Source organism: Pongo abelii, chromosome 16 (genome assembly GCF_028885655.2).
Source record: "Pongo abelii isolate AG06213 chromosome 16, NHGRI_mPonAbe1-v2.0_pri, whole genome shotgun sequence".
NCBI lineage: Eukaryota > Metazoa > Chordata > Mammalia > Primates > Hominidae > Pongo > Pongo abelii.
This window is the reverse complement of record NC_072001.2, coordinates 69394553-69421104: the sequence shown is the minus strand read 5'-3', so window position 1 is coordinate 69421104 and position 26552 is coordinate 69394553. Positions and strand designations below refer to the sequence as shown.

The following is a 26552-nucleotide window of genomic DNA, read 5'->3' as shown; positions in this document are numbered from 1 at the left end:
ACCCGCCCCTCGGCCCTGGGCGCCGCGGCTCTGGAACCGCCGTAACTGCCGCGCCCGGGGGAGGCCCGGAGCTACACGCTCCAGGCTGGGGCCCGGCCCTCCCGGCCTCAGTTTCTTCCCTTCCCTCAGTGGCCTGGACCAGGGCGGAGGGGTGGAAACGACCTACCCCAGAGACGGAGGGAAGACTAGGATGAAACCTGGACGGCAGGTGAAGAAGGGCTGGGCGCAGCTGTCCAAGATTAGGAGACTTTGTTTGTCCCCCCAGGTCCATGTGGGAATGGAGCCGCCGTATTAATACTAATACCGGGTAATTAAATGTTTTCTCTTCGTTGCTGTTGCTATCTCCAAACGAGGTAAAAGACTCAGCACATAAGCCGGCAACTCTGCCAGCCGAACATTTCTAAAAAGTTATATTCATTTTAAATTACATGTACTTTTTAAAATTTTTTTTTCTTTTTTTGTAGAGATGGGAGGGTGAGGGGGGCAGGTCTTGCTCTGTTGGCCCGGCTGGTCTCAAGCGATCCACCCTGCTTCGGCCTCCCAAAGTGTTGGGATTATAGGTGTGAGCTGCTGCGCCTGGCCTTTCATGTTCTTTTTAAAATTTATTTATTTGTTTAGGTATCCCTGTTGAAGTTATCATGTACTTACATAATCAAACAATACAGATAAAATGAAAACCAATCTCTTCCCTTGAAGCACTGTTCCACTCCAACTTTTATAGCTTTTGCAGCCTCTGGCAAAGGATTTCTCCTTTAAACTGCCACTGTGACACAATCACAAACGTACATGTTTGTATTCACAACTTTTTTTTTTTTTTGGACAGGGTCTTGCTGCGTCACTCAGGCGGGGGCGTAGTGCATGATCATGGCTCACTGCAGACCCCGAACTCCTGGGCACAAGCGATCTTCTCCACCATGCCTAGCTTTTTTTTTTTCTTTTCTTTTCTTTTTTTTGTAGAGATGGAAGTGTCTCACTATGTTACCTAGGCTGGTCTCAAACTCCTGGGCTCTAGTGATTCTCCCACCTCAGCCTCCCAAAGTGCTGGGATTACAGGCGTGAGCCACCACGCCCAGCCTGTAGCTCTTGATAAAGAGATGGACACAGTCTCTTCTGAGATCACACACCCTTGATTGGATAGAATCCACTCTTCTTCCAAGCACTCAACTAAGACTTTTGAGCTGCACTAGCAGCTTTGTATACGTGTCCCATTTAATTTCCACAACAAGTCAAAGGAGTGGGGCATTATCATTCCTATCTTATAGACTATAAAACAGGGTTAGGGAAGTTAAGTGGCCAAGGTTACCCAGTTATTAAGCAGTGGGATCAATATTCAGGCCAGAATCTGACTGAATTCAAAACAGGCTCGTAAGTAATTACCGTGTTATTCAGAGATGAGTAAAATACAGGTCCTGCATTTAGGGACTTCATAGTCTGCTTGGTGAGCTCCAGTTAAGGCAGCTCAACCAGCTGGCTGGAAACATCAGACTTCCTGTGATGCTGAAGCAGGCAGAACTGAGGATGCTCTGTTGGATGGCTCTTGCCACTCTACAGGAATGCATTAAAGAGAGCCACCATCTCCCACTCGTTGTACTTCCATGTCAAGTTACCCTGCAGTGTGAGCTGATGTGAATGAGATCTGAGGTAGAATTGCACGAATTAGGAAAACAGCACGGAGCTGGCCTGTAAGGCAACCAGCAGTGCAGGAGGCAGTCCCTAATTCAGGAGGTCAGTTCTGGACAGCCCAGAGGACAGTCAAGTTGCCAGATTTGTCCCCTACATAAATATGTTCCAGGCAGCTGCCCACAGTTCCCTCAAAAGCTCCCTCATGTTCATTTTTCTTTTATTTCTGATTATACCAGGTTATGGGGGGGGGGTATTGATTAGATACTAATATGCCCGTAACATCACTCTTTAGCTCTTGGTAACTTTAAACTTTCTTCAAATTGGGACAAATGATCTTTTAAGGAAGAGAGTGTGTCTGAAGTTCTATTGAAAGTTGGCTTTATTAGTATTTTAAATAATTCAAGGTCCATTAAGCACTTCCTTTGCTTGCATTTTGGCAATAATGTATAAATTATGTTTTAAAAAGCATGATTCCTTAATTCTTGGAACTAATGAGCTAAAATGGACAAGAGTGCCTTTTTGTTGGTTGGTTGGTTGGTTGGTTGGTTGGTTGGTTGGTTTGCCTCACAGGCCATCTGATGCCTCTTGCCTGAAAAAAGGTGTCTTTACCTGTAAGAATAAGCCAGTTTATGCTGTGGTAATATGCAACTTTAAAAATCTCAGTGACTTGGCCAGGTGCGGTGGCTCACGCCTGTAATCCCAGCACTTTGGGAGGCCGAGGACGGCAGATCACCTGAGGTCAGGAGTTCGAGACCAGCCTGACCAACATGGAGAAACCTCATCTCTACTAAAAATACAAAAATTAGCTGGGCGTAGTGGTGCATGCCTGTAATCCGAGCTACTCGGGAGGCTGAGGCAGGAGAATCTCTTGAACCTGAGAGGTGGAGGTTGCAGTGAGCCAAGATCGTGCCATTTCACTCCAGCCTGGGCAACAAGAGCAAAACTCCATCTCAAAAAAAACAAAAAAAAAATCTCAGTGACTTAAAATGACAAGATGTTGCCTAGGCACCAAGAGGCTCTGCTCTGTGCCCTTTCCCAGGACCCAGGCTGATGGATCAGGCCCTCTCTGGAACACAGACTGTGGTCATTGGCAAAGGAAAAAAGTCCCCCAGAGAGTCTCATCCCAGCAATTAAAAGCTCAGTCCAGAAGTGACACATTTGAATTCTGCCTATTGACCACACAATAGGGGTGGGTGGGGCAGGAAGTGTGTGCCACCTCATGACCTGAAGGCAGAGCACTGAAGTCCTTTGGTGAACATCATCAGTGACTACCTGAGTGACCTAGCTCAAATCCCTTATCCCTAAATGAGTCAGTCTGCTCTGCCAGCACCTTAACCTTTGTTGCTTGTGACTACTCCAGCTCAGCCCACTATCTGGTCTCTGCTTGGGCATTCTACTGCTCACCTCTTTTCACATTTGATGTGTCTTTCCCAAACTCCATGACCCCATAGGCCAAGGATACATCATCACATCATCTCTAATCTTTATCACAACTCTTCAGTGTAAATATGTGATTTCTTGTGGCAGAGACTGGTTCTGGCTCTCTGTTTGCCAAATCCATGCCCTCTTTTTCTCTGGGCACATAGATAAACGACATTTCCTAGCTTGCCTTGCAGATACACAGGTGTGGCCATGTGACTGAGTTCTAGTTGGCGGAATATAATGGCACCATTTCCAGGCCTGGCCCATAAAAACCTCCCATGCGTGCTCCTTTTCCTGTTCTACCAGCTGGAGACCAATGCCCAGGGGATTTTGAAAGCCAGCATTAGAGATGGCAGGCCCCTCATCAACTTGGGTCCCTGAAGGACTGTTCACAGCAGAGCGCTGCTGCCTTTGACCCAGGAGCATCCACAGTGGATTCTCTCTCTTTTTTTTTTTGAGACAGAGTGGCCCAAGCTGGAGTGCAGTGGTGCAATCTTGGCTCACACAATCTCTGCCTCCTGGGTTCAAGCGACTGTCTTGCCTCAGCCTCCCGAGTTGCTGGGACTACAGGTGCAAGCTACCATGCCCAGCTAATTTTTGTGTTTTTAGTAGAGACAAAGTTTCACCATGTTGGCCAGGCTGGTCTCGAACTCCTGACCTCAGATGATCCCGCCTGCCTCGGCTTCCCAAAGTGTTGGGATTACAGGCGTGACCCACCGCACCTGGCCCACAGTGGACTCTCGTGAGGGAGAAATAAACTTTTGTTACAGCACCTATCATCACCCTAACTAATTAGTCTCTTTATAAAGGAGATTAAGGAACTTGTCCAAGAGTTGTGTAGGGCTATTTGTTCCAAAATCCTTCACTAGATATTAAATGTCCTCATGAAGCTGCTCAAGATTTCTTTTTTCTTTTTTTTTTTTTGAGACAAGAGTCTCGCTTTGTCACCCAGGCTGGAGGGCAGTGGCGAGATCTCCACTCACTGCACCCTCGCCTCCTAGGTTGAAGCGATTCTCCTGCCTCAGCCTCTTGAGTAGCTGGGATTACAGGCATGTGCCACCACACCCAGCTAGAAGCTGCTCAAGATTTCTAGGGCAGTTCTGAATTGCACAGTTCTCTAGGAGGTGGGAGAGCATCAGTGGCCTGCATGTTCTGGTTTAGTCTGGGCTACAGTGCAACACTGGGAAGGATGCCTGGGGGTTGCTTCTCCTTTCAGTTTTCCCTTTCCTTGTCAATCCAAGTGCAGATGGACAGCCTGACATCCATACAGAAGAATGCTGTGACAGCTTTCAGTACTCTTGTTGCCGACTGAAATCTGTGACTGTGGCTTGTTTTCTTTGGTGCATGACTTCAATCTTCAGGCTGAGCACCAGTGTGCTTACACTGCAGAGGAGTGTGTAGCATTGACATGACTTCTTGCAGATGTGCTCTTGGAGTGCAGCCATCAGCAACTACTGGATTGTAATCAAAAGGTCTCATCAAAAAATTAGCCTGGGGTGGAGTGGGACATCTTTGCAAAGGGCTAAGAGGACAGGGGGGTTAAACGTGTGGAAGAAATTCCAGCAAGTGAACTCAAGGGCCAGAGTGGATTACTGAAGCAAGCTTTGAAATATTCTGTATTTATTTATTTAAAATTACAATAGTACAACATACATGTTGTAACACATTCAAACAGTACTGAAGTATGCCAAGTATAAACGTTGAAGCTCTCTTTCCATCCAAAGTCTACTCCTCCCAAGTAATTCACCATTGTTGATAGCTGGAATGCATCCTGAGTTTAAATAGAACCCAAAGTTTAAGATACTTTGAAGAATTTGTCAATCTATGCAATATCAGCTAATTACAACTGAGGTTTCTCAGACTTTGACTAGGTGCCAGGCATTTCTCCAAACACTTACTGTATTTTCTTATTTAATCCTCAACACAATGTCTTGCCACTTCTTCTACTGAAGGACTGAAGTGATTACCCAGGTCACACACTCAGTGTAAAGCACAACCAGGGTTTTTTTGTTTGTTTATTTTTTTGTTTTGTTTTTAAGTTTTAAGTTTTTTTTGTAGAGACAGGGTTTTGCTATGTTGTCCAGGCTGAGCTCAAACTCCTGGCCTCAGGCATCCTCCCACCTTGTCCTCCTAAATTGCTGGGATTACAGGAAACCCAGACTTTGAACCCAAGCAGTTGGGCTACAGAGTTCACACAGTAATGACTCAGCCATACACCTTTTAGCTAGTAGACAAGGAGAGTTCTAGGATGGAGTACATTCTATGTGGTGGACCACGGATGAACCCAGTTACAGGGTTACAGAACTGGAAACCGTGACATCCAAGTATTGACTCTACCACTTCCCTCATTTCCCTGAGCCTTAGTGATTGCAACTGTAAAGTATGGCTGGCAGGTCTTATGTTGCTGAGTGTTGATATTAATGAATCAATGATACTAAAGGGTCATGTAAATACTGTACCTAAAATTACCCCATATATCTACAAAATCAGCTTACTTTCATTTGTACTTCATCTCAGTGAAAGAGTCATTGGAGGACAAATGGCTGTTGAGATTACTCTGCTACTTGTATTAGGGATAATTTAATTTCCTACACGTTAAAGGTTGTTAATCCTGGATTTTCACTTTCCCCAGCAGATACAATGACTCCCTTTTGGCTTTCTAAACGCCCTGTGAATCCCCATAATCCACTTTGCAATGATTACTCTAAAATGTTCTACTTAACTCTTTCTAATTTTTTAAAGGGAAAATTATTTTGCGCTTACAAATTGTTATACCTCAGCAAGATCTTTACTGTACTGATAATTTTGTCCTTCTACCACTAAGGGGAGCTGCTTCATTGATTTTTTTTTTTTTTTTTTTTTGAGTGCCTTTCCTAAAGTCTTCTCTGTGTCTTAGAAACTTGGCATTAAAATGCATCCAATTAATTGAGTCAGACAAACAAACAAACAAACAAAACCTTAGAATTTTAACAAGATCTTTATTCAAGTTGCTGAAAGGCTCTGATGCTCCAAAATTAATTAGAAACTAAGCTTCAATGATTAATACGGGAAAGAAAAAGAAAATTCTTTGTCTTGAAGCAGATTAGGAGAAAATTCAGTGATATGAATAGCAATTTATAATTCCAAAACAGAAACATTACTATTATTTCATTTTTTTGTATTAATTGATGAAATTAAGTTTTCATCCATCTTGTAGGATTTCTATTACCAGTCATGGAATATAGTTATTTCATTGGATAAATGCACTACATAAAGTCTTTTGGCTTATTTTGCTATTCTTTTTTTTTGAGACGGAGTCTCCCTCTGTCACCCATGCTGGAGTGCAGTGGCATGATCTCAGCTCACTTGCAAGCTCCGCCTCCCGGGTTCACGCCATTCTCCTGCCTCAGCCTCCTCAGTAGCTGGGACTACAGGTGCCCGCCACTATGCCTGGCTAATTTTTTGTCTTTTTAATAGAGACGGGGTTTCACCGTGTTAGCCAGGATGGTCTCGATCTCCTGACATCGTGATCCGCCTGCCTCAGCCTCCCAAAGTGCTGGGATTACAGGCGTGAACCACCGCGCCTGGCTATTTTGCTATTTTGTTACTGTATATGTTTGAACTTGGGAAAGTGAATCCCATTTTACATCTTATATTGATAAACTGAATTCTAAAACCTTATAATTACAATAGGAAGGTTATGAAAAATGAAAAAGAGAATAAGGAATACTTAGTAATGATCTTAAAGTTCTAGGTTTTGGATACATCTGAATGAGGTATTAAAATGCAGTGCAGTGGTGTGATCTCGGTTCACTGCAACTTCCACCTCCTGCATTCAGCTGACTCTCATGCCTCAGCCTCTTGAGTAGCTGGGACTACAGGTGCACGCTACCACACCTGGCAAATTTTTGTATTTTTAGTAGAAATGGGGTTTTGCCATGTTGGCCAGGCTAGTCTCGAACTCCTGGCCTCAAGCAATTCACCAGCCTCGGCCTCCCAAAGTGTTGGGATTACAGGCATGAGCCACTGCACCTGACCCAATTTAAATTTTATTATTTAATAAATAAAGGAAAAGACATTCTATTCTTTTGTACTTGGTTTTAAAGGAAGAGGAATGAGGTATAAAATTTAAAATTGCATTTGTACTTAACTTTCTTTACATTTTAGGCCAGAGCAAATATGCTATATCTGATTGTACTAGATTTCTATTATTGCATGACTACCACAAATTTAGCAGCTTAAAAACAGTAATTTATTATCTCACAGTTTCTTTTCTTTTTTTCTTTTTTTCTTTTTTTTTTAACAGGGTCTGGCTCTCTTACCCAGGCTGGAGTGCCCTGGCACAATCTCAGCTCATGCAGCCTCCGCCTCCTCAGCTCAAGCCATCTCCCACCTCAGCCTCCCAAGTTCCTGGGACCACAGGCGCACACCAGCATGCCTGGCTAATGTTCGTTTTGTTTTGTTTTGTTTTCTTTTCTTTTTTGTAGAGATAGGGTTTTGTCATGTTGCCCAGGCTGGTCTTGAACTCCTGGGCTCAAGTGATCTATCAGCCTCAGCCTTCTGAAGTGCTGAGATTATAGGCATGAGCCACCATGCCTGGCCTATTTCACAGTTTCTGTAGTTCAGAAGTCTGAGCATGGCCGAGTTAGATTCTCTGCTCAGGGTTTCACAAGGCCAAAATCAAGGTGTTGATTGGGCTGCAATCACTTCTGGAGCTTGGGGTCTTCTTTCAAGTTCACATGGTTGTTGGCAGAATTTAGTTCTTTGTGGTTGTAGGGCCGGGGCGGCAGTTCTCTTGCTGGCTGTTAGCCAGCAGTGCTCAAAGCTCCTGGAGGCCCCTGCGGTTCCTTGCCATGCCCTTGCACACTTCCAATCTCTTTCATCAGAGGAAGCCAGGAACTTTATGGCCTCACCTTATCAGATCAGGCCCACTGAGGATAATCTCCTATGTTCAGGTCAGCCGATTTGGGACATTTTTTTTAAATCTAAAAAATTGCAATTTCATCTACAAAATCTCTTCAGAGTGGCACCTACATTAGCTTTTGACTAAATAACTAGGAAAAATGTGTATGCCAGGGTTCCAGGCTTTGGGAGCCATCTCAGAATTCTGCCTACCATGATGCATAATAATCATTTGAACTCAATAAATTGTATTTGAAACTATGGTATTTGTCAGTATTTGAGAGCAGCATAAATAATGTTCTTAAAAAAGGAATGGAGGCTGGGTGTGGTGGCTCACATCTGTAATCCTAGCATTTTGAGAGGCCGAGGTGGCCGGCTCACTTGAAGCCAGGAGTTCAAAAGTAGCCTGGCCAACATGGCAAAACCTCATCTCTCTAAAAATACAAAAATTAGCTGGGTGTGGTGGCATACACCTATAATTCCAGCTACTCAGGAGGCTGAGCCATGAGAATCACTTGATTCCAGGGAGCGGAGGTTGCAGTGAGCTGTGATCATGCCACTGTACTCCAGCCTGGGTGACAGAGTGAGACTGTCTCAAAAAAGGAAAAAAAAAAAAAAGGAATAGGAGAACCAGGCTGGTAATCCAGAGGCTAGACAAAAGTAAATACATGATGGCGAATGCCGCCTCGGTTAGTTCAAGCTGAGGGGCAGAGAACTCTGCCAATATATGTTAACTCACAGGCTGTTCATCCTCAGTAGCGCTGATTTACACCGGGCCCAGAATTCACTCAGGAATCCTTATACAGTGCCCAGCCACTTTTGCTATCACAAGATCAACTTGGGGAGAGGGCAGTGAACTGAAGGCACTTTTGATCCCCTTCCATTTCTACAAACAAGACCCACTTGGAGAGGGCAGTGAGGCTGGGAGGTTTTGTGGGTGAGAACAGTCTTCTTCTTTCCACCCCTTTTCCTACCTGTGAGGAATGAGGCTGTATCCTCCAGTTTAGGATCCTCTCTTAAAGACTCTTCGTACCAGGTGATGGGAAGCCTGGCATTTTGTGAAGATTTGAATTTTAAATAGAATGTCATCATCATCAGAGGCCTCCTTCATTGTGCGTCTGGCTGCTGTGGTCAAGCCCGGCAGAGTGGGAGACTGTGGGTATTTACTGCTCATCTTCCATGTGGAATTGTGACAGGGTCAGAGCCGTGATTCAGGAACCTCCTCTGATTGCAGTGTTTGTGTGGCAGATGCAGAGGGCTTTCCTTTTTCACTTTTTTTTTCTATTAAATGTGACATTTTTAAGAGACATCATTAAAGAATATTCTTCCTCCCTGAAGAGAAAGGGCTTGGATCTTAGATATCTCACTGAAACCATAAGGCTCTTGTCATGTTTACCATTTAAGCCTTCAGGGCCTTATCTTTTCTGACCTGGAGAACGGAAAGCATTTTGATCCCCTTCCAGTTCTACAAACAATGTTCTTTAATCAGCTTGAGGCATCACTGTTGATCAGACAACAGTACTTCCCCCTTCGTGAAGCTAACAGCACCTGCCAATCTGAGCAAGAGAGAAGGGGTGTTCTTTGAGCACACAGAGCATTGTTATTTCAAATATACATGAAACCCATTGTTTTTTAATAGACGCAGAGCATAGTGGCATTTACTAGACTTGAAAGTAATGCCATGAATTCGCATATTCACCAAACGCATTTATTGATTTATGGCTAGTGTGATATTTGTGATATTGAAAATGTAGTGTTTCATTTCCTTTGTCACTAAGTTCATCATCTTAACGAAAATGTAAAAAGGAAAAATGACTAAATAGTAAAATTGTATTGTTAGTAATGTTGTTGATACCGGGTGTGGTGGCTCACACCTGTAATCCCAGCACTCTGGGAGGCCGAGGTGGGTGGATTACTTGAGTCCAGGAGTTCCAGACCAGCCTGGGCAACATGGTGAAACCCTGTCTCAGGCTGGACGTGCTGGCTCACTCCTGTAATCCCAGCACTTTGGGAGGCCAAGGCAGGTGGATCACCTGAGGTCAGGAGTTTGCGACCAGCCTGGCCAACATGGGGAAACCCCCATCTCTACTAAAAAAATACAAAAATTAGCCGGGCATGGTGGCGGGCACCTGTAATTCCAGCTGCTTGAGAGGCTGAGGCAGGAGAATCACTGGAACGTGGGAGACGGAGGTTGCAGTGAACTGAGACTGCGCCATTGCACTCCAGCCTGGGCAACAAGAGTGAAACTCCATCTCAAAAAAAGAAAAAAAAAAAAAAAAGAAACTCTGTCTCTACAGAATTCAAAAAAATTAGCTGGGCGTGGTCATGCATGCCTGTAGTCTCAGCTACTCGGAAGGCTGAGATGGGAGGATTGCTTGATCCTGGGGAGACCAAGGCTGCAGTGAGCGGTGACTGCGTCACTGCCCTGTAGATTGGCTGACAGTGAGACCCTGTCTCAAAAACAAACAAAACCAAAACAAAAAACAAAGTAATATTGTTGATTAATACTGAGCAGGCTGTAATAAACCACACTTTTCTCTGTCAAAATACTTGTATTAAGCTTGCTTTAGTTTCTTTTATATATATATATTCTATATATAAAAATACATATGATATCAGTTATATATACTCAGTTGTGATTGGTTGGGTTATACTGCAGTAGCAAAAAGCCCTCAGTCTCTGTGGTTTTAAACAACAAAGGTTTATTCCTCACTCACACAATATGTCCCTCTGCTCTGTCGAGCTCACCAGGAGACCTAGGCTGATGGTGAGCACCCTCTCAGTGCTTCTGCAATTGCTTGGCAGGGGAAAAAGAATGAGGCAAACTGAGCACAAGCTTCCCTTAGGAAATGACACAAGTGACCTGCTCACAGTACTAGCCAAAGCAAGTCACTTGGGCACACCCAATTCCAATGGCAGCAGCTGGAGAACCAGAAATCCTTGGTGAACACATAGATGTGTATTATAATGTGTAGATTGAAAAGGGGAGAAATAGCTTCAACTGTAGCCAAGTGAGTCAACTTTGATTTATTGTAATATTGTTATATTCATAAGTTTAGAATTAATGAAAACAATGACATAGGCAATGTTCATAGAATATACTACAGTTAATGAGGAGGATAAGGCAGATCTTTATGTTCAGACATGCAAATATCCCCAAGAAATACTGAATTTTAAAAAGACCAAGTAGCAGAATACTATGATCTCATTTATTTAAAAAGCACTTAAAATATATATAAACATTTGTGTGGCTGTGTGAAGTCCATAGTAAAAGGCCTAGAAACAGTTACTATTCATGGCAGAATAGAATGGGATTTGTGTAGCATGTAGGGGACTTGCTCCCATTTTACTTGGTGTAATCCTGTATTGTTTGAATTAATTACATTCTACATTTATCGTGTATTACTTGTATTGGTTTCCTGGGCTGCTGTAACAAATTACCACAACTTGGGAAGGCAGGAATTTAATGCTTTGACAATTCTGGGGGCCAGAAGTCCAAAATCTGGCAGGACTGTGGCCCTCCAAAGGCTCTGAAAGAGAACCTGCTCCTTGCCTCTCCCAGCTGCAGGGCTGTCAGCACTCCTAGACTTGCGGCCACATCACTCAAACCTCTACCTCCCTGGTAACATTGCTTCTTCCTCTTCTGTGTGTCTGTGTGTCTCCCTTTTATAAAGGCACTCACCCACCCGGAGAATCCAGTGACCTTCTCATCTCAACATCGTCAAATTTATTGTATCGCAAAGAGCTTTCTCCAAATAAAGTCTCATTCACAGATTCCAGAGATTAGGATGTGGACACAAGTATTTGAAGTAGGGGCATCATTTAACCCACAATACTTGTGTAATGTGAGAACATTTTTAAAAGGAAAGATTGAAAAAATAAATCATCAACAGTGATTACTTTTACAGCTGGGCGCGGTGGCTCATGCCTGTAATCCTGGCACTTTGGCAGGCCAAGGTGGGTGGACTGTCTGAGCTCAGGAGTTCGAGACCACTCTGGGTCACATGGTGAAACCCCGTCTCTACTAAAATACAAAAAATCAGCCGGGGGTAGTGGTGTAAACCTGTATGTAGTCCCAGCTACTCGGGAGGCTGAGGCAGGAGAATCGCTTGAGCCCAGGAGGTAGAGGTTGCAGTGAGCTGAGATCGCACTACTGCATTCCAGCCTGGCGACAGAGCAAGACTCTGTCTCTAAAAACAACAACAACAACAACAACAGTAACAAAAACCAGTGATTACTTTTAGGAGAGAAAAATTTCCAGATTTGCTGTTAGTGAACTTATGTAACATTTATAATCAGAAGAAAACAGAGACAAAAACAGTGGAGCAATAATAAATCCCCACAACCACTGCAAAAGCAGAACATAGGCAGGTCCTAATTTGCACACACCCTGTGAACCAACGACCTTGACACACCAGGAAGGAGTGGAGAGGTCACGTCCTCAAACTCAGTGAGGGGCCTTGGGTTCTTAGAACCACCGAGACATTAGCCTTCTCTCACACAAGATAGTGCCTTTTCTTGGGGATAGTGCCCAGGAAGAGCCAGAAGAGGGGAAAATGCTTTTTTGGTGTTGAGTTGTAGAAATTAAAATGCATTTTCTCCACAGAAGCAACATTATTGAGCAGAGTTTGCAAGCCTGGCCCAATTTCAGCTTACTGATAGATCTTGTTTCATTTGCATTGTGTTGAAAATTTTTTCAAATTAATTGCCAACTATTTCACGTAAAAATTTGGTTTTTGGCTTCTCCCAATGTGCCACATTGGGTCCGCATTCTGCCAGGGCAGCCATCTGATGCTGGAGCCTGGGGTGCCTGGTGGCCCGTTTTAGAAGCAGCCTGGAGTGGCTGGTGGCCCCTTTTAGATGCAATGTCCATCATGCCCTGTGTTCCTGGTCTGACTGTCCTTGCTTATGTATCATCCACCTGGCCACTTCGGGCATTCACATTTGCAAACCCCTCCTGAATAGAGTAAAAACACTTTGTGGTATTATAATGCAGTACATTAAGGGTTAAATGGGTTTGTGTAGGTTGGCTGGAAAACCCAGGCACTCTTGCTTTCAGGGAAAAAGACTTCTAAGTTCCAAATAGCCGACCCATGAACTTGAAGCCTGCGACCTGTTCATCAGTTGGTGACTCCTCAATAGTGATGTTTTATAGTCTGCCTAAACAAGTAATGGAAAATGTACATCTGTGTATGCACTCAGATATCAGAAATTCAATTCCACGGGCTATTTGGGAACGAAGTTTCAAAATTGTGCCATGGGTGATTATGTTGCCTCGGCCTGTGTCTGTGCACAGTGGGGCATGTGTGTACCTGAGGGGAGGAGGGTAAGGATGTGCTTTTGCAATATGAGGGCAGGGCCTGTCTTCCTAACCCCAATTGTGAAGATTAATGAGTCACAAGCCAAAATTAGCCTCCACCTTATTGGGTTAAAACCTGGGACCTTCATGAAATCTTGCTGGTAGCTACCTTGACTTGTGGCAGATATTTCTAGAAAAGCTCTTGAATTTTTCACTGGAGCTGAGCTGTAAGTCAGAGGAGGTGGGATGCTTGCCCTGGGTCATGGGGAGTGTTGCCTCAATGGGGGCTAAAGCCTTTTGGAAGTCAGTGAAGAATGTAAGGTTCCCCTCTCCTAAATTAATAAATATTTAGTGAGCGCTTACTCTGTTCAGGGTACTAGGCTAGGGCACATAAAAAATTAAAACCTGGATGGTGTTTGCAGACCAAAAAAATTCCAAGCCGATGGGGATGTGGGGAAAGAGACAAAACGTTAAGTAATAGCACAATGTTATGTAAAACAGATGAGATGTCACAGGTAGTGAGTGACAAATTGCCAGAAGGGTGGTAGAGACTCTAAGTGTATTGTGCATTCAGGGAAGAGAAATATTTCAGGCAGGGTGAGGCCAAGCAGTGGAGATGGTGACTAAACCGTGTCTAGGTAGAGCAGAAATTGTAACAGCAGCAGATATGTGGCAATGGGAAAATGGAAGGTGGCTTTGGCTGTGACAGAGGTTTAGGTTAGAAAGTTTCAGGCAGGAGGACTGGGGAGAGTCTCAAATGGCAGGATGTGTCCTGTAGGCACTGGGGAACCCTGGAAAGCTTTTGAGCTGAGGAATGATATGATCCAAGTGGTGTATTAGAAGATCAATCTGGAGGTGATGCCAGGGTGATCTGGAAGGACGAAGGGAATGAGAGGAGAAGGGGAAGCTTCTGCAGAGGAGAAATGACTTAAGCTTGAGAAGGCCAGAAGGGCTTGAAAAGAAAGGATGGAGGGGAGAGAAGTCCTAAGGACTTGGTGGAAGACAGATTGCAATGAGTGGAGGGGGCGCAATAGCAGCAGCAGCATCAGCAGCAACAGCATATGGTGCATGGGTGACTCTAGGTTTGGAGCCAGAAACTAGGACAATGGTGGTGCCACTAGCTTAAGGAGCCAAGTGTGGAGAGAGGTCCTCTGGGAGAGGGCAAGAAGAGCAGACTGTTTTGAGTCCTGCTTAGAGGCCCTGATGGGGCATCCAGATGATCCAGATGATCCAGTGGCACCATCTTGGTCACTGCAGCCTTGATTTCCCAGGCTCAGATGATACTCCTGCCTCGCCTCCAGAGTAGCTGGGACTACAGGCACGCACCACCATGCCCGGCTAAATTTTGTATTTTTTCTAGAGACAGCAGTGATCCAGTTCCAGTCCCACTTCCTCAACTGCTGGCTGGTGGTTTCCACGTGCATGTGCTCATCTCTTTACTCATGCCCTAAGGACTCAACACCAGTGCCTGATAGGATCTACTGATGATGCTGAAACTCACTTGGTAGATGTTCAAGCCCCCTGCACCTTCTCCAGCTGGTGGTCAGTATTCTTAGGTCCAGCATACCACCCACCAAGCATCCTTGCCCGGTTGAGTAGGTGTTTTGTACCTGGACAATTCAAAAGGGAATGTGGAGGTTGCTCTAGCCTGCATCTCCTCCTTTGGGCAGACCCATATCTCTGGGATTCCACCAGCTCTTCTGACTATGCCTCCTGTGTTCACCACTCCCCACTGTCAGGAAGCCCTTCCTTTTGCCCACTTTACATCACTCACATTGATGTTTGACCTCTGCATGGAATTCCAATGTGCCCCCCTTTTGTGACCAGGACTAGGCCCCCTTGACATCTACGAGCTCATGTGTACATGGGGTAACTCTGATAAAGCCAGCATTATTATGCTTCTGCTGAATACTCATTTATTATTGCAGTGCCTTTACCGGAACAGAGGAAAGCAAAGAAATTTGCACCCTGACCATCTGGGATTGTTGCTAAACACAAAGACAAAATCAGGAAGTGAAGCCCGTGCTTAGGTACAATTGAGGCTGTATAGTTTAGCAGGATTCCCAGTAAGCCAGTCCTTATTGCCTTTTATTCTTCCTATTCCTTTGTCCTCTTCAATTTCTCCCCTTTGAGCATCAAGTCCCTTTTCTCTGCCCTTTGTGCTCTCTCCACTTCGATCCACGTCTTCCTTCTTTGTCCCACAACCAGTCTGCATTGATATTCATGCCAAAAGAATGACCCAGTCCGTTCTGTGGTAGCAATCCGAGACTGGTGACTGGTGCAACTGCTGGAATATATAAACATGACTCTTTTTCAGGTAGCATCTGGGATGCCAGTCTTAGCAGCCTCATTTAAAAAACTATTTATATTCGCAAAAGTCTATAATAGCATTTTTATTGTGTACGCCTGTGATTTGGGTGCATTTTTTCCCCATGCCAGTTTCTTATTATTGTTCAACACTGACTACAGCCTTAAATGATAATGAAAACAGAAGCACTCTTTCTAAAAGGAATGACTACTTTCCCCGTCCTTTAGTATATATGTGCTCCCTGCCTGAAGGGGATGGTTTAGTGTTTAGACAGCCGCTCCCGACTGCCTCCGAAACCAAGTTCACATCCTTGCAGCATTGACTCAGTCTTTTATTCTTCTACAGAGAATAAATTGAATACTAGGCTATTTTGTGTGTGGGTGTCTTTCAGATGAGACCTTAAAACCCAAAAGCTCTCTGGGGCTACTGGAGATGCTGAAGTTCTTGTCTTGCTGTCCTTGCCCTGGGTTCCAGAACCTGGCCTGGCCACACATGTCACACACTCACTTTACTTTTTTTTTATGTTTTGTTTTGAGACAGGGTCTCACTCTTTTGCCCAGGCTGGAGTGCAGTGGCGCTATCTTGGTCACTGCAGCCTTGACCTCCCAGGTCAAATGATACTTCTGCCTTAGCCTCCAGAGTAGCTGGGACTACAGGCGTGCACCACCATGCCCGGCTAAATTTTGTGTTTTTTCTTTTTCTTTTCTTTGAGACGAAGTCTAGCTCTGTCGCCCAGGCTGGAGTGCAGTGGCACGATCTCGGCTCACTGCAACCTCCACCTCTTGGGTTCAAGCGATTCTCTTGCCTCAGCCTCCTGAGTAGCTGGGATTACAGGCATGTACCACCATGCCCAGCTGATTTTTGTATTTTTAGTAGAGATGGGGTTTTACTGTGTTGGCCGGGCTGGTCTCAAACTCCTGACCTCGTGATCTGCTGGCCTCAGCCTCCCAAAGTGCTGGGATTACAAGCGTGAGCCACCGTGCCCAGCTCATTTTGTGTTTTTTCTAGAGACAGGGTTTCACCATGTTACCCAGGCTGGTCTCAAACTCCTGGGCTCAAGTAATCCACCCGCCTCAGCCTCCCAAAGTGCTGGGATTACAGGTGTGAGCCACTGTGCCTAGCCCACACACTCACTTTTGAAGAGAGCTGTTTGTTTGGGCCTTTATTCCCTCAGTTCCTGTGGTTTCTTTGCCTCTGTGATGTGACCTGCTACTTTCACCACTTAGTTTTCCAGTGCATTAAAAAATCAAGCAACAAAACAATTTCCCTTAGAGTCAAAGTGCTACAAATATAAGCTTGTTATCTGTATTCCATTATGATGAATAACTCACCAACCCTCATGTCATGTGTATGATTGACTTGCAATTATGGGTTGTATTTTACAGCACCTCTGAATGGTATTCTCCCTTGCCTGTTCCTTAAGCCAAGCCTGGAACCCCTGGGTCAAATGAGAATGGGTGGATTTTATAGACTCCAAGGATTTTATTTTCCCCGAGCCTAGATATTGGGTCTGTAATTAGTGGTGCAATAATAATCCCTTTTACTTGCCATTTTATGCCTTTTCAAAAATGTGTTTCATGTTTTTGTGATTAATTCTCACAAAAATTTCTTTGGCATAGGCAGGACAGATATAATAGGCTGTCTGATTTTACAGCTAAGGGACAGTCAAGGCAAGGTTCAATGACTTGCCCAAGTTCCTTCAGCAAATCTAAGACAGACCTGGGACTGGAACTGGATTTTGTAATTTCAAGGTGGTCGTTTTTCTATGGCCACTGTATGTGTAACAAACTCAAGACAATTGTAGTTACATTCAAGATTTCATCTGATCCTGCGATGACCTTATAGGACAGGGTGAGCAGGTATTATCATCCTCATCTTTCAGATCAGGAAGGAGAACTCCAGAGAGATGGAATTACTAGGGCAATATGGGAATTAAACAACAGAGGAAGGACTTGATTCCAAGGCTCCAAGTCTGCAGCTTTTGGTGATGCTTTGCTGCCTGATTAATGCCTGAGACCACCACTCATTCAGTGGCTTTGGCCCAAAACTTAGACTCATCTTTGACTCCTTTTTTCCTCTTACTTCATGTCTGAGCCATCAGCAAATCTCACAGATTCTATCTTTAAAATATATTTCAAGTCAACCATTTCTTATCACCTTCACTGCTATTATCCTGCTCTAAGCCTTCATTCTTTCGTTTTTTGTCACCTGGATTGCTGCAGTGGTCTCCTGTATGGCTGGACTACAAAGATGGTCCTCAATGAAGCAGTCCTCAAGCACTGCTTGTACAACATGGACATCTCAGCTCACCTGTGACTCATTTTAGCTTGTAGAATGTGGAGGATGTGATGCTGTGCGTTTCTGACCTAAGTATTGAGAAGGATTTTATACTTCTGAGACCCCTGAGCTACCTGTATGAAGTCTAGGTACTAGTATCTCTGCCGGAGATTCTAAGTGAAGAGACCACATGAAGAGGAAGAGGCCTCAGACTGCATGGAGTGAGACAGTCCCAGCTGAGCCCAACTTTTTACTGCCCCCACAACTTTTTACTGTCCCCCAGTGGAGCAGAAGAACCACCTAGCTGAGCCCTCCTGACCTGTAGAATAATAAGAGAGAATAAAATGGTGGTTGTTTTAAGCCACTTAGTTTTGGGTTAGTTTTTTACATAGCAATAGATAACTAAAACATCTAAGGGGTCTCCCTAATTCCACACTTGTCACCAATCTATTTTCCAGAAGATTTTAAAAAATTGTGGTAAAATACTCATAACATAAAATTCACCATCTTAACCTTTTTTCTTTTCTTTTCTTAGAGATAGGGTCTTACTGTGTTGTCTAGGCTGGAGCTCAGTGGCTCTCTACAAGTGCAATTATAGCACACTATAGCCTCAAACTCCTGGGCTCAAGTGATACGCCTGCCTCAACCTCCCAAGTAGCTGGGACTAAAGGTGTGCACCACTGTGCCTGGCTTCACCTTAACCTTTTTTTTGGTTTTGTTTTTTATTTTTTTTGAAATAGAGTCTTGCTCTGTGGTCCAGCCTGGAGTGCAGTGGCATAATCTTGGCTCACTGCAACCTCACCCTCCCAAAGCTGTAAACTGGATTATAGGCGTGTGCCACCATGCCTGGCTAATTTTTGTATTTTTAGTAGAGACAGGGTTTTGCCACGTCTGCCAGGCTGGTCTTGACCTCCTGACCTCAGGTGATCTGCCCACCTTGGCCTCCCAAAGTGTTGGGATTACAGACATGAGCCACTGCACCCAGCCACCTTAACCATTTTTAAGTGTATAGTTCAGTATTGTTAAGTATATTCACATTATTGTGCAACCAATCTCCAGAACGCTTTTCATCTTGCAAATCTGAAACTCTGTATCTGTTAAACAATAACTCCCCATTTTCCCCTCTCTCCAGGCCCAGCAACCACCATTCTACTTTCTGTTTCTATGAACTTAACTCTTAAATTCCTCACATAAGTGGAATTATACAGTATTTGTCTTTTTGTGACTGGCTTATTTCATTTAGCATAATGTCCTCAAGGTTCACCCATGCTATAGCATGTGTCAGAATTTTCTTCCTTTTTGTTTTTCGTTTTTGAGACAGAGTCTCGCTCTATTGCCCAGGCTGGAGTACAGTGGCACGATCTTGGCTCACTGCAACCTCCGCCTCCCAGGTTCAAGTGATTCTCATGCCTCAGCCTCCCAAGTACCTAGGACTACAGGTGCACACCACTACGCCGGGCTAATATTTTGTTATTTTTAGTAGAGATGGGGTTTCGCCACGTTGGCCAGGCTGGTCTTGAACTCCTGACCTCAAGTGATCTGCCTGCCTCTGCCTCCCAAAGTGCTGGGATTACAGGCGTGAGCCACCACGCCCAGCAGTTTTCTTCCTCTTTAAGACTAAATAATATTCCAGGCTGGGTGTGGTGGCTCACGCCAGTAATCCCAGCACTTTGGGAGGCCGAGGCGGGCAGATCATGAGGTCAGGAGATGGAGACCATCCTGGCTAACACGGTGAACCCTGTCTCTACTAAAAATGCAAAAAATTAGCCGGGCATGGTGGCGGGTGCCTGTAGTCCCAGCTACTTGGGAGGCTGAGGCAAGAGAATGGCGTGAGCCCAGGAGGCGGAGCTTGCAGTGAGCCGAGATCACGTCATTGCACTCCAGCCTGGGCAGCAGGGCGAGACTTCGTCTTAAAAAAATAAATAAATAAAAATAAATAAATAATATTCCATTGTAAGGATAGACCACATTTTGTTTATTCATGCATCTGTCGATTGACACTTGGGTGGTTTCCACCTTTTGGCTATTGTGAGTAATGCTATTGAGAACGTGGGTATACACATATCTCTTCAAGACTCAGCTTTCAGTTTTCTTAGGTATATACCCAGAAGTAAAATTGCTGGATTATATTGTAATTCTATTTTCAATTTTTTAAGGAACCACCATATGCAGAAGACTTTAAAACATACATTTTGTCACTCCCTTGCTCAAAACACTCCACTGACTTCTCATTCCTCTTAGAACAACGTCCAAGATCCCTCCTTATGGCCTGTGAGGCCTCATATAACCAGGCCCATAGCTACCTCATCAATTTCATTTCCTGTCATTCTTCCCCCTCCCTCTGCTTGAGCCATTTTTAGCATCTTGCTGTTCCTTGTCACCCCAAGCATGACCCTGCCTCAAGGATTTTGCACTTGTTATTCCCTTTGCCAAAAATGCTTTTCTCTGGTTATTAACATGACTTGTGCCCTCACTTCATTCAGGCCTCTGCTCAAATGTCCTCTGCTTCAGAGAGGCCTTCCCTAACCACTCAATCTAAATAGCACCCCCTATCATCTCTATGTCCTTCTTTTATTTTTATTTTTATTTTTTTGAGACAGAGTCTTGCTCTGTCGCCCAGGCTGGAGTACAGTGGCGCGATCTCGGCTCACTGCAACCTGTGCCTCCCAGGTTCAAGAGATTCTCTTGCCTCAGCCTCCTGAGTAGCTGGGACTACAGGGGTGCGCCACCATGCCTGGCTAACTTTTGTATTTTTATTAGAGATGGGGTTTCCCCATATTGGCCAGGCTGGTCTCGAACTCCTGACCTTGTAATCTGCCCACCTTGGCCTCCCAAAGTGCTGGGATTACAGGTGTGAGCCACCACACCTGGCCCCTCTATGTCCTTCTTTGTTTTTAAGTTTATTTTAATTTTTTTGGATATAGGGTCTTGTGCTGTTGCCCTAGGCTGGAGTGCAGTGGCACAATCATGGAGTGCAGCCTCGACCTCCCAGCCTCAAGAAATCCTCCCACCCCAGCCTCCCAAGTAATGCCACACCTGGTTAGGTTTTTTTTTTTTTTTGGTAGAGATGGGGTCTTCCTATGTTGTGCAGGCTGGTCTCAAGCCCCTGGACTCAAATGATCCTCCCACCTCAGCCTCCCAAAGTCCTGGGATAATAAGCGTGAGCCACTGCACCAGGCCCCTTTATTTTTAATTCATTCTCTTATCTCTACCTGATAAGTGGAGAATTTATATTAATCACACACACACATAATAGTACTAACTATGTGCCTGCTTTGGTTCTAAACACTTTACATATATTGACATAATTATCTTTTTTTTTCTTTTTTATTTGAGATGGAGTCTCGCTCTGTCGCCCACGCTGGAGTGCAGTGGCGTGATCTCAGCTCACTGCAACCTCCACCTTCCGGGTTCAAGTGATTCTCCTGCCTCAGCCTCTCAAGTAGCTGGGATTACAGGTGTGTGCCACCATGCCCAGCTAAATTTTGTAGTTTTAGTAGGGATGGGACTTCACCATGTTGGCCAGGCTGGTTTCGAACTCCTGTCCTCAAGTGATCCCACCCACCTCGGCCTGCCAAAGTGCTGGGATTACAGGCATGAGCCACCACGCCTGACCTAACTATCTTAACAGCAGCTCTGTGGATTAGGTATTGTTATTATTATCCCCATTTTACAGATGAGAAAAATAGAAATCAAACATTAAATAAGTTCTCTAAAGTTCAAGAGCTAGTAATTGACAAAGGTAGGATTTGAACAGAGGCAGTTGGGATCCAGAATTCACTGTATTATGCTCTTCTCATTATAAATGTATATTATGTGTAAGATATGCATATGTTATGTATGTGTTTGTTTATTGTCTGTCTCCCACATTGGGTGTAAGATCCATGAGGGCAGGAACTTTATTCTGTTTACTTTCCCCCAAGGGCTTGGAACAATCCTGGCACATACTGTATTAGGTTTTCAATAAACACATGTTGAATGAATGAATGGGTTAGATTCTTTGTATATTGTGGGGGGAAAGGCTCTCAGTTGTTTTTCCCCATGAATTTGCTTGTGTCTGAAAAGAACAGTTGGCTGAGTAAAGCAGTTACATATAGTAGATGCTCAGTAATTATTTATTCAGTGAATCGTATTTGAACTCCTTGAAGATCAAGCCCTGTGTCTGTGTTTTTTCTGTATTTCCCTTGCCCTCTGCTGACTCTCAAAGCTTTGTTGTTACTGTGGAAGAGAACAAAGAATATATTTGTTGAGAAAATTTAGCCTACTGTGTTGTGACAGCGAGTAGGTGCGCTTGTTTTTGCAGAAGTAGCTACAGGAAAACCAAATGTGCAAATTCCAAACCAAAGGCTGTGTGGAAGAGAAACCACTTTCAGAATCTTTTATTTTTATCTTTTTAAATGCTGCACATCAAAAGCATCATTTTTCATGAGATTTAATGTCAACTTGTGCAGTGTTTCAGAAAACACCTATGAATTTCCTCATCATTCTTCTCCTCTTAAAGAACTTCCATAATGTAAAGCATGTTGACCCTCTCAAGCTTTTGGAAGAACTGAGACTTCAGAGGTCCACACAGTGCCTCACACAGAGAAATCACTCCATAAGCTAAGCTAATGCTGAATTTTCTTCTTCCTCCTCCTCTTCTTCTTCTTCTTTTCTTCTTCTTCCTCTTCCTCCTCCTCCTCCTCCTCCTCTTCTGCTTCTTCCTATTATTTTTTGAGACAGACTCTCGCTGTCACCCTTGCTGGAGTGCAGTGGGGTGATCTCAGATCATTGCAACCTCTGCCTCCCGGGTTCAAGCAATTCTCCTACCTCAGCCTCCAAAGTAGCTGTAACTACAGGCATGCGCCACCATGCCCAACTGATTTTTGTATTTTTAGTGGAGACGGGGTTTCACCATGTTGGCGAGGCTGGTCTTGAACTCCTGACCTCAAGTGATCCGCCCATCTAGGCCTCCCAAAGTGCTGGGATTACAGGTGTGAGCCACCATGCCCAGCCAATCTTATTATTTTTTAAATCACAATTAACAGGTGAGGGATGAATGAATGATTTTGTTATGCATTCTCTTAAGAAATAGCTGCCAGGAACTCAATCCCATGATTGGTTAGCTTTCTAATTGGGATCCAGCTGTGGGTCACCATATTACTTTTTTTCTCTAATTTTATTTTATTTTGATTTTTTTTTTTGAGACAGGGTCTCGCTGTGTCGCCCAGGCTGGAGTGCAGTGGTGTGATCTCAGCTCACTGCAACCTCTGCTTCCCGGGTTCAAGCAATTCTCCTGTCTCAGCCTCCCGAGTAGCTGGGATTACAGGTGTGCTCCACTGCACCCAGCTAATTTTTGTATTTTTAGTCAAGATGAGGTTTCACCATGTTGGCCAGCTGGTCTTGAACTCCTGGCTTCAAGTGATCTGCCTGCTTTCGCCTCCCAAAGTGCTGGGATTACAGGTGTGAGCCACTGCGTCCAGCCTCTAATTTTAAATATACTTAGGAGAATCTTCCCAGCTACTTTTTTCACCATACTGTCATCAAAATGCAGGTCGAAAGAAGACCAGTGTCTATTGAAGAATGGCAGCAATGAATTAAAAGCTACCCTGGTGGCCTTAAAGACCCTTAAAGACTTAATGCAGCTTTTAAAAATGACTAATTTATTCACTGGGCTTCTCCAAATCACCTTGCACAGTGGATCACATTATACAGAAAAGTAGATGGAACCCACATATAATAGGCGATGGCTGGGCTGCATTATGACCTTATTTTCACTGATAAAGACAAATCTCATAACTCACTGGTAGCAATGTCAGTCCTTTATCTTGCCTTGGACTCATGAGGATACAAGTCACATCCACCGAGCCTGCTCCAAGTGTGACAAGGAAACTCAGGCAGCCAATCGTCACAGAGGTGATTCATTCATTTGCATCCAGAATTCCTGTTGGTTAGAAAGCAATAAAAGCGTTTGGGCTTCTTTTTTTTCCCCCACTCTATAAAAAGTGGCTCACTCTGGTGAAATATACGCCTTCACTCATCTTGCAGAGCTGCTGTAAAAAATAACATTTGGCAGTGGGAGGTGGGACTTTTGCTTGAGGAACTGATGTGTATATATAATATTTGTACATTTCTTAGATGGCCATGGACACTTGTCAGTGCTTTCGTGTTCCAAAGACTTGTACAGATAAAATTTACTATGGTGTGGGTCTTGAGTTTTAAAGTGTATGAGAGGATTCGTAAAGTGTGAGGTTGCATGATGAGGTGATAAGAAAAACAAGGCGACTGGAGCAGTAGAGTGGTGACATTAAGTGAAGCATTTAGTTTGACTCACACGTGAGTCGTGAAAAAGCACGGTGCTTTCTTTCACCATGCACCTTGTCTGCTCTAGCTCTATCTCAGAGTCCTGGTTGTTCATGTCTGTTTCTGCTCTCTGCCTGGTTCTTTGAACGCTGACTTTGGCCACAGAGGGCCATGCAACCCAGCCAGGGCCTTGGAACACTGAACAGATTCCAGAAGACCTGAAGTAGTAGCCCAAGGAAAATGGAGACATAGTGTTGGAGGTGGAGGTGGAGGTGGGGCTGTGGAGTGTCCCTGAGTGGCTAAAGGCTGGTTCCTCTGCTGGGGCACAAATCTGTGGGGGAGCCTAGATGTTTATTTTCAAAGCAGATGCTGCATCTTCCTTTACACTTTGTGCTGTGCTAAGTAAAATGTTGGTACTGGATAAATGTTAATAATAGCAGCCATAACGATGATAATAGAAATGTAGTAGCTTCACCGCCTGTATGCCAAGAGAGCTTCGGAGACTTAAGCATTTCTTATGATTGACATTAACATGCCCAGCGGCAGGGTCCTTGTCCAGCAGACTCTGCCCCTCGGTATTTTTCCTACTCTCCCTGTTGCTTAGAAAGGCCGTGGGAGGTAGGCAAGAGGTCCTAGAGGCCAGGGCTTATTCATCTTCAGAACAGTCACTGTGAGAACCTCATGTGTCTTCTCTGTCAATCAGACCCCTCTGTCCAACAAGATCCTTTAAAGAAACAATAATGATACCTTCATTTTAATTATTCTTTCTCTCTTTTCTTCTTTTTTTTTTTTTTTTTGTCTTACTTCAGGATTGCACCTTTTAGATAAACTATACCAGAGTTTCTTCCGTCTCCTCTTGCTCATAATTAATGACAGTGGGAGGTATGCTTGGTCTTATTTTCTTATTTAATTACACTGATTTTGGCTTAAAACAGGACCCATTTAAGTACTGAAAAGATATATTTTCTGATTCAGTGAGGGTTTTTCCTCCCATACTTTGGAAGATAACATAGGTCTGAGATGGCCCAGGTCTGGGCACCAAACCTAACTAAGCTTGCCTTGCTCTGGATGAAGGATAATAAGCCTCAGTGAGGACTCCACCTGCTGCAGGAGACAGCCCTATATCCTCTAGAGTACTGGTGTTTTGCCATAAGTAGCAGCCATCGTGGTGGGAAGTCAAAGTTGGGATGGCAGCTCCAGGAAATGTCCCAAGGGAGTGCAGTAGTGGCTGTCTCCAAAGGTGAATGGTCTACTGGTTGCTCTTTCTTGCCCACCATAGCACCTGGCCTGACAGTCGTTATATGCCATTTCCCTTCCTCCTCCTCTTCCTTTTAGATTCTGGTCCAGCATTGTGTTCTTGGGGTACTGCCACTTCTTCCTAGAGTCCATGTGATTCAATGGTAAAAAATATGAGCATTGGAGGCCAAGACCTTGGTTTGAGTCCCAGCTTGGCCAATTGCTGGTGAAGCAGTCTTGGGCAAGTGACTTACCCTTTGAACTCTGGGGTCCTCTTCTATAAAAGAGGGACATGATGTCTACTTGGCAGGGTGGTTGGGAAGGGTGCATATGGTAATGGATGCTAAGTGCAAAATGCCTCCTGGCATGAGGCAGGTTCTCCATTAATGTTTGTTGACCCTTTCTTTTGTAGGATATGTGTGAGTGAGTACCTGAAAGGGTGGGCAGATATTCGAAGGCTGAATGATAAAGATAATAATTCCTGACAACACACACACACACACACACACACACACACACACACACACACACGTCTGTCCTATCCTCACTGTCCCCACCCATCCTTCTCTCATGATCCTTTTCTGTTACCTCCAACTCCATAAGGTTTACCGTGATTATTTGGAGACTACACTGATCCTTTCCAATTCTTTTGTACTCACTGCCTCCACCACATATCTAAACATTTCATTATGAGTCATCATGGTTTGTATATGAAGATCTTTTCTCTCCAATAAGGTAAGCTCCTTGGGAAGGGACTGAGCATGATTCTTTTCCTTGTGTCCTTTGCAGCATCCAGCACAGTGCCAGGCGTGCAGTAAATGTTTCATAATTGATTGTTAAGTGCAGTGCCATTATCAGGCCTGCCTGACGGCAGAGAATGTATTTTATTTGTTTTTGTGTGTATGTCTCCATAGGAGTTCACCCAGTTCACCAAGCACATAGGCACTCATAGGTACTCAATAAACATTTGTCAGATTAAAATTACCTTTTGCTGTTAGCCATTGACACAAAAGAGACCTTGGTAAACACAAAAGAGACCTCGGTAGTAAAAGCTGAGTCTACAGAAGGTTCTGAAATGTCTGGGATTTGGGGAAGGCATATCTTCCTTTCTAGCAGTTTGTAAATCGTGTCATGGTAGGGCAGAAGAAGCACTGCAGAAGGAGTATTGCAGAGGGAGCTTGGGGACTTGGCCTTTGGTCTGAACTGAACGCCTTATCTGTTATT

General features: G+C 44.3%; 1 long non-coding RNA gene across 1 annotated transcript; it reads left to right on the top strand.

The window, feature by feature from the left end:
* The first annotated feature begins 48 nt into the window (after window positions 1-48).
* Window positions 49-18392, top strand: LOC129050495 (uncharacterized). Its single transcript, XR_008514158.2, has 3 exons — window positions 49-307; window positions 14586-14767; window positions 17756-18392. It is a non-coding gene; the product is annotated as an uncharacterized LOC129050495 (long non-coding RNA).
* Window positions 18393-26552: the final 8160 nt, after the last annotated feature.